The sequence below is a fragment of the Desmodus rotundus genome, chromosome 12 (assembly GCF_022682495.2).
Source record: "Desmodus rotundus isolate HL8 chromosome 12, HLdesRot8A.1, whole genome shotgun sequence".
Lineage (NCBI taxonomy): Eukaryota > Metazoa > Chordata > Mammalia > Chiroptera > Phyllostomidae > Desmodus > Desmodus rotundus.
The window spans coordinates 39,505,696-39,514,177 of NC_071398.1; the positions used below are offsets into that span (position 1 = coordinate 39,505,696).

Consider the following 8,482-nt stretch of genomic DNA (forward strand, 5'->3'; position numbering starts at 1 on the left):
TACTACAATCAGTGCTCGCTTAGGCAGCACATATACTAAAACTGGAACGATACAGAGAAGATTAGCATGGCCCCTGCGCAAGGATGACACGCAAATTCGTGAAGCGTTCCATATTTTTTTGCAGGAACTATTATAAAGGACACATGGACAAAATCGGGGGGGATGGTGGGGGTGGGGGAGGGAGGTGGGTTCAGCCGGGGTGGGGGGAGGGAAGGGGAGAAAAGGCATACAACTGTAATTGAATAACAATAAAAAATAAATTAAAAAAAATAGGTACTACAATCAACAAAGTCTAAGGTGGTTCTTTAAAAAGTGAACATCTGGCTGAATTATTAAGAAAAAGTGAGGACAGGCACAATAAGCACAATCAGGTGTAAAAAAGAAAACAGTGTCAGACAGTAGGCCATTAGGAGCATTCTAATTGCAAATATTTGAAAAGTGACATAAAATGAATAAATTCCTAGAAAAATAAAATGAAACCAGAGTGGAGTCAAGAAGAAATGTATGAGTAGTCCTATTACCCAATAAAGAAATTGAGTTAATATTTTTTATCCTTCCAATAAAGACACACATAATCTAAATTACTTGACAGGGAGTTTTCCAAGCGTTCAAGGAACCATGAAGTCTAATCTGACACATAATCTTACAGAAAATAGAAAAGGGACAACACTTCCCCAGCTCTTAGAGTACGACAAGTATAATCTTGACCCCCACCCCCAAACCAGAGCAAACTCAGAAAGGAAATTGACAGGCTAATGTCAGCATATACAAACATCCTCCATGAACATTAGCAGTAATTCAGCAATGAATGGAAAAGGTAATGTGCATGAAATGTGGTTTTATGGTTTTATTTCAAGAATACAGTTCATTTAACAGTAGAAAGATCACTTTCATTCACAGCAATAAAGGTTTAAAGGAGAAAAAGCATATGAATTTTGTAAAAGTACACTTTCCCAGAAAAGTCCACCTAACATTCAGCCTCTATTACGTTAAAAACTCAATAAACCAGAAATAAAAGGAACTTCCTTAATCTGATGAAGAGTGTCTACAAAACGCTACAGCACCAGTATGCCTGCAGACCAGGTGGCCAGGCAGCTGGCCACCATCACCACTTTTAACTGTGCAGGGGGGTGCTCACCACACAGTAAGACAAAACAATAAAATGGAAGGTCTGAGAACTAAAAAAAAAAGACAAAAATGTCAAAATGTAAAGGAAGTATTGTTGCCCGTAGGGGAAATGAAAAAGAATCTGATGATAAATTATCAGAATCAATGCTGGAATTTACCAAGCTTGCCAGACATGTGATCCATAATGACACTCAATGACATCGCTTCATGCAGCAAATGCATTTTCTGGAAAAGACTGTATTTGTGACAGCAATATAGAAATAAACAAGGCCTTCATGTAGAAGGTCTTTATTTAGAAACACAGGGAACTTGGCTGGAAGACATTCAGCAATAACTGAGAGATGATAAGTAACAGGTGGACAAAGAGATGCGATATATGTGCATCAACAGGGAGATACAGTGTGATGAAAATCTCCATTCCCCCCAAGTTATCTATAGAATTATAAGTTTCCAGATCAAATTCTAGTTGTTCCCTTTTAAACAGTAAAACAAAGGCCCTGAGGAAGAGTCACAAGGTAGCAACTGTCCTACTAAATGGCAAGGTGTATTGTCACTGCGCTATTAAGACAGTGTGCTGTGGGGACCCTCAGGCCTATGCAAAATTGAGAACTCCCCCCTTCTGCCCCCCCCACACAAACTTTACAACAGAGGTGGATTACAGATAAGTTGGGAAAGGAAAGCACTTTTATGAATGATTCTGGAAATATGGGTCACACATGTGCACACACGGCCTTGGGAAAGTATCCTAAATTAGGTAAAAAAAGCACCAATTTAAGGGTAAAGGGATCAATTCTACCACATTAAAATGGACATCTATTTATGAAAGGACACTATAAAGCAGTAAAAAATACAAGCCACACACCGGGAAAGGAGGCGTGCAGCAGGGACCCTGAGGAAGACTAGCATGCAGAGGTTATGAAGGACGCCCCGCAGAAAGCGGAGGAAGGCGCGCCCAGAGGTGGGTGTCTGTGTGCAACAGCAGACACGTCTGCAGAGAGGTGTTCGTGGTGGCGGTGCTGGTGCAGCACGAACACACAGACATCCAAAGTGTACACAGATAACCAGCTTGCGAGAAATAAAACGTGGTCAGTTACCACCATGGGAGCCCATCTAGCACGTCAGCCACGGACGACTACCAGCGTGGACCTTGAGAACAGAATTTTGACTGAGCAAAGCAAGTAGCAGAAAATTCAGTATAATTTCACTTGTATGAAGTCCCAAAAGACTGAAAATAAAATATATGGTTTTTCAGGGTATAGCATGTGGTTGAAAGGTGCTACAGGAAGGGCGGGAGGCTGGCGGGCGCACTGCCGCGGGGCGGTGGGCAGCGGGCGGCCGGGTTGGCGCACAGGGCCGATGCGAGCTGGCGCTCCTCCTCCTTACACGGCAGGAGGCACGTGGTGCGTTTTTAATAAAGTCGTTGCCCTCCATGCCCCATGCAGATGTTATAAATAACTCTTTTGAATGTATTCAATATGAAATATGAAACAAAAGTGGTTTTGAGTCTTTGTGTCAGACTTCCTTTTAAAAACAGGGGGGAGCCCTGGCTGGTGTGGCTCAGTGGATTGAGTGCCGGCCTGTGAACCAAAGGGTCGCTGGTTCTATTCTCAGTCAGGGCACATGCCTGGGTTGCTGACCAGGTCCCCAGTGAGGGGCACATGAGAGGCAACCACACATTGATATTTCTCTCTCTTTCTCCCTCCCTTTCCCTCTCTCTATAAATAAATATTTTAAAAAAATAAAAACAGGGGGGAAAAAGGCTCCAATACGAGCACAGAGCAGACCTTTACCATATGACCTTGATAATCAACTGAGTCCTTAATAAATAGAGCTTTACAACCAGAAAGCGTAACACATTTGGGAACCATCCATAATAAAACGAAAAAGGGGGCAATGAAGGAGAAAACCAAGGCACACGCGTTGTGAGGACATCGAGTGCAGGTGAGGTGTAGAACAAGTGGATGATAAACCGATGAACCCACGACCGGGGGAACCTTCATTTAACAGTTCAGAGCCCTGACCACTGACTGGTAGGCACCCCTGTAGGCAGAACAAGAAACAGTTCCCAGAAATTAAAAATGCACACAGAATAATTCGTGTAATTGCTGAATAAGTGGAAAGTAATTGCTGAAAGACTGACCGAATGATCTGGAAGATATAACCGAGGAAAGCAGCCCCAGCATGGGGGGGGGGGGGTCAGAGCCGGGCGGTGGGAGAGAAGTGGGGTCGGGACAGGCCCGGGTTGGTGGGAGCTCCCTGGGGGCCGCTCTGGCCTGGCGCCTCACCCCTCTGAGCTCGCCCAGTCTCAGACGGCTCTGCGAGAGAGTGCGTTTCCCCTTCCAGTTATGAGGAGAGTCATACAGTTTTTGCTCATGGATTTTGTAAAATAATTTGATCAAATTATTTTACAAAATCTTCTGAGATCAGTATTTTTCTGCTTTAGTCTGTTGACATGCTGGAGAATAACATGCTGATATTAAAACACATTTGCCTTTCTGATATGAACTCTACTTGGTCAGATAACTTTTTGTTTGATTTTAATTCTGAATTTGATTCACTAATACTTAATTTGGTTTTGTAGGCATAATTTCCTTGTCTGGTTTTGTATAGCTATACAGGCCTCATAAAACGAATTAGTAAATGTTCTCTTTTTAAACCTTTGACTTCACTGAGGGAGTTTCTCTGAATTCACTGAGGAAGGTCTTTACCTCCAGGGTTTGTCAGAAGTCGCCCATGAGGACACCAGGACCGGGCGTTGCCCTGTGGGCGGAGGGACGACCCTGGCTCTCACGCTGGTTTCCTTACTGGCCAGTGCTCGACTCACAGCAGACACTTTTCCTTGATTCGGTTTCAGTGGTTGACAGTTATCTAGCTGACTAGCCATTCGATCTAGGATTTAATAAATCCTGGCATAGGTTTTGTAGTTGTCTCTGATCAATTATAAAATCTCTCATATCTCTTGGATGTCCTCTTTAAATTTATATCATTATATCAACTCATCCCTTTCTCCACCCCCCTCCCCGCCCCGCCACACACCACGGTTTGCAGGTGAATGGTACAGGATGGAGGAAAACACATAAGAAAGAACTTCTCGACCACACCCACACCTTAGACAGGCTCCTCGGAGCCCTCTGCTCATCTAGACCTGACCTTGGGTTTCTTTCTCTGCCCTTGTAGAGTCCCGATTTAGCAAGAATCCTGCTGAGTCGGTTTAGCCAGAATCCCCTGGTTAAACTCGTATCTGTTTGGCCTCCATGTCTGACCGAATTCCTCCCCGCTCACCATTCCAGGTGATGCCTGACCACGCTGGCCTGCCTCCGGTAAGATCCTGTGAGGTCCATTCAGCAAGAATACTCCACCCTCCGGGTGGTTTTCCACCCACTGATGGTGCAACCTGCTCCTTGGCTGTAAATCCCCACTTTTCTCTGTTGATTCAGCGTTGAGCCCCATCTCGGTCCCTGCTGCAAACCCCAGTGCAGCTGTGCCTCTGGATAAAGTGGGTTAACTTACTGTCTTTCACAAGTGTCAGAATAACATAAACAAATAGTTACGATATGGTCGAAGACTGCTACAGGGAAATCCGTAAAAGGGGCTCTGGGGTTACAGAGGAATCCACTAATTGCACAGCAGTGTTTGCAGAGGTCCAAGAGTTTGGAAAATATGGAGGACAGTGGGAGAACCTGGGCTTGGGGGCAGTGGGGACGAGCAGTGCTGAGCGCTGTTAGGGCCAACCTGACGGGGGCATTGGGGCAGGTGCACAGCTCTCGGTTCCCCAGGGAGCGTATCCTGTGAGGGGCACATGCACTGCTAGTGGCCACCTCACAGAAGTCCTCACAGAAACTGCATTAAATACCCACGGAGTCTGTTGCAGCCGCATCTGAGTGATCACTGGATCCAGGGCACCTGAGTCCCAGATGCGGCAGCAGCAGCTGAGCCTCTGCCGCTGCACAGGAAGGCGCCCTGCTGTCCAGCCTGGAACGGAGGTGGTGCTGCGAACCCCACACTCTAGCCTGCTGTGCATTTTAGGGTTCCTTCCTGAGGACAAATTTCTGGGTCGGTTAGCACCTATGTTTGTATACAAATAACAACCCAGCACAAGCTGACTTTAGCTGCAAAGGGGCAGTGTTAGCTCATGGAATTGGAATTTGACAACAAACTGGCCTTGGACCTGACGTGACCCAAGTCTCCAACCGTCTCACTGCATCTGCCGGCAATGGGGGAGGGGTGGTTCCCAGCTGGAAAAGAAAATCAGTGGTGGGAACGGGCTGTGTGGAGCGGAGAGGAGGAGAGTGCAGGCAGTTTTGACCTTGGACTCTCCAGACTCTGCATCGTTTGGTTTCCGCCTCTATTCTCAGTGCTGTGCGCACCTCAGCCTGTAGACGGTGGTGTTGATGATGGATGGTTGAGGCCTGTGCTTGAAGTTTTAGGGTCCAGTGGCCTTCCAGGACGTGAGCCCAGATGTGGCCCCGGGACCCCTCTCAGAGGAGCCTGTACAGAGAGACGGGATGCTGCAGAACTACAGGCACCTTCCCTGAGCCGGTGGGGACAACCTTCTGCATCCTCACACAGCCCCTGGGGATGGGTCTCTGTCTCCTCAGTGTCCGGGCTGTGGGATGCTTGAGATGCCCATAAAGCTCATAAAGTCTCAACTTCATCAACTGTGTGTCTAAGATTCAGTGTCCAGGCTGTCTGAAACCCTAACAAATAGATAACGAGACATTCTTTTTCCCACTTGGGTAAAGTCTTTTCTTGCTAAAGTTATAAAGGGGTAGTTTTGCTGGGTTGTTTCTGAAGCCTTGTCTTATTACCTGTCTTTGAGAAACTTCAAAGATAACGTCTGGCTAGTACTAAATTTGGGGGAATTTATCTCTCTGCATGCTTTTCCAGGCCCTATGGCTTCCCTCATTCTCAGAGAATCAACTCTTTACAGCAGACTCTATAGCCCCACTAGGCCCAGAAGAACCACTTGGCATGATGGAGCATAAACCCTCCCAAGAGGTATGGCTTAGGTGGGAGCATTCAGCTGAGGGTCCTGGTGAGTAGCGCCCAGGTCAGCACTGCCCAGGGCAGGAGTCACTCCCCGAATGTGGTTCCTGAGTCCTGGAAACAGGGCGACTCCAAATGGACATTTGCTGTGAGTGTAAACACATACTGGATCTCAAAGACTAGAATGAAAAAAAAGTGTAAAATATTGATAATTTTACATTGATTATATGTTGCATAATAATATTCTCAATTGAATAAAATATAATTAACCTGTTTATTTTTACTTTTTTCTATTTTATTTATTTTTAGAGAGAGAATGGAAGGAGAAAGAGAGGGGGAGAAACATCAATGTGTAAGAGATACTGGTTAATGCTTTACTCGTGCTGTAACAGGATGCAGCCAAGCCCGGGCCCCAAATAGGGATTTGTAATGGGGTCCAGAACTCAAGGTGTCCAGGAAATATTAGAAAAATATATACAGGTTGTCCTCAGCCCCACAAGCCTGAGCTGGGGGAAGGGACACATGGAGTAGGGCCATTCAGAGCTGTTTTGTATAGCAACAGCTGTGCAGCTAACCTCTGGCACGGTCATTTAACATATCTATAATCTTTAACTGGTTTCATAGATATGTTAAATAGCTGTGGCCCTGCTTTGAGCCAGAGAGATGGGAGTGACTTCCACCCAAGATGTAACTGGGAAGCAACTCCCCCTGGTTACAGCACCTGCGTGAGAGCTTGGAGAACATTGGCTCCATGCCATGGGACCACACCTGCCCGGACTTACTACGGCAGCCCAGTAAAGCTGGAAGAATATGGGAATGCTGGCAAGTGTAACTGATTGTAGGAGGAGTCGGAAATGGGGCTGCAGAGGAAGACTGGCGCTGGGATTTAAACCCAGGCGCAGCAGCCATACCCAAGAGAGAGGACCACATGGTTTTGGGGGAGAAGGGAGAGAGGACCACACTGCTTTGGCAGAGTGGGGACCCCGTGGTGGTGACACAGCTGACAGTGACACAGCTGATGGAGCCTGAATCACGGACTTCTACTTCTTTTCCTGAGATACGGTACCCCACACTGGGCAGAGGGAGAAGGAAAGACTGTGCATCTGTGGGTATGCTAGAGGACTTTAGTATTTTAATGAAGAAATTAAGTCATTGCTCTAAGTCTGTGTAACTCTTAAATAAATAATTCCTTTCCTTTTCATCAGTCTCTGGCATTGAGAGACGTCTTTCCTCTGGCGGTGGGCAAGGCGAACCTAGTAGGTGGGGGGGACCCCCAGAGAGAAAGGGGGGTTCCTTTCCATAATAGTATATTGTCCACCCCACCCCCAGTCTGTTCTGTAACAATATACCCCCTACTCAGGACCTGGCCCGCAAGCCAGGCCTATGCTCTGACTGGGGATTGAACCGGCAACCTTTTGGTTCACCAGCCAGCATTCAATCCCCTGAGCCTCACCAACCAGGTCTGTTTATTTTTACTTTTAAACGTAGTTATTAGTTTGCTAGGGATTCCATTTCAATGTCTCACAACTGGATGGCTTAGAACAACTGAAACTTTATTATCTTACTGTCCTGAAAGCCAAAAGTCCAAGATTGAGATGTGGTCTGTGTTGGCTCCTTCTGAGGCCAGAGAGGAAACATCTGTTCCATGCTTCTCTCCCGCCTTCTGTGGTGTTCCTTGGCTGTGGCAGCATAGGTCCAACCTTCACATGGCCTTATAAAAATTTCCTCTTTTTATAAGGACACCACTCATATCGGGTTAGACCCCTTCCTAGTGATGTCATCTTAACTAATTACATCTGCAATGACTATTTCCAAATAAGGTTACATTCTGCCGTACTGAGGATAGGACTTCAATACAGGAATTCAGGGAGAGAGGGACACATTCCAACTGATAATGCAGCCTCAAATTTTGATTACACAGAGCTGGCCTACGTAGTCAGTAGGACAGGGCTGCCTGTTGACTAGGGTCATGATGAGGCACGTTCATGCATCCTGTGACAACTCAGTGACAGTCTATTACATGACTCAGCACTGGAGGTCAAGCACAGGACAGTTAGCCAAAATATATTCCCCCCTCAAGGCACTTGCACGTTAGTGAGGGATGCAGAAAGCAGTCAGTAAGCACACACATTTTAATTGCACAGTGGGCTAAGTGCTATGAGGGACAAGGACGGGTGTAATGGTGTTGACCTTCACCTGTGCCCTGTGCTCCTAGCAACCAGCAATGGTTAGAAGCTCGCCCACCCTACTGTGCTAGGGAAAACAGCTGACTGCGAGGAAACTACCTTCCCCACATGACTTAGATGAGACTCTCAATGGGCCCTTGTTGTCCTATGAGGAGCCCAGACACAGAGCCCCAAATTCGCAT

General features: G+C 46.5%; 1 non-coding gene across 1 annotated transcript; it reads left to right on the forward strand.

Annotated features, from left to right (window-relative positions):
* Positions 1-11: 11 nt before the first annotated feature.
* Positions 12-118, forward strand: LOC112320269 (U6 spliceosomal RNA). Its single transcript, XR_002976402.1, has one exon. It is a non-coding gene; the product is annotated as a U6 spliceosomal RNA (small nuclear RNA).
* Positions 119-8,482: the final 8,364 nt, after the last annotated feature.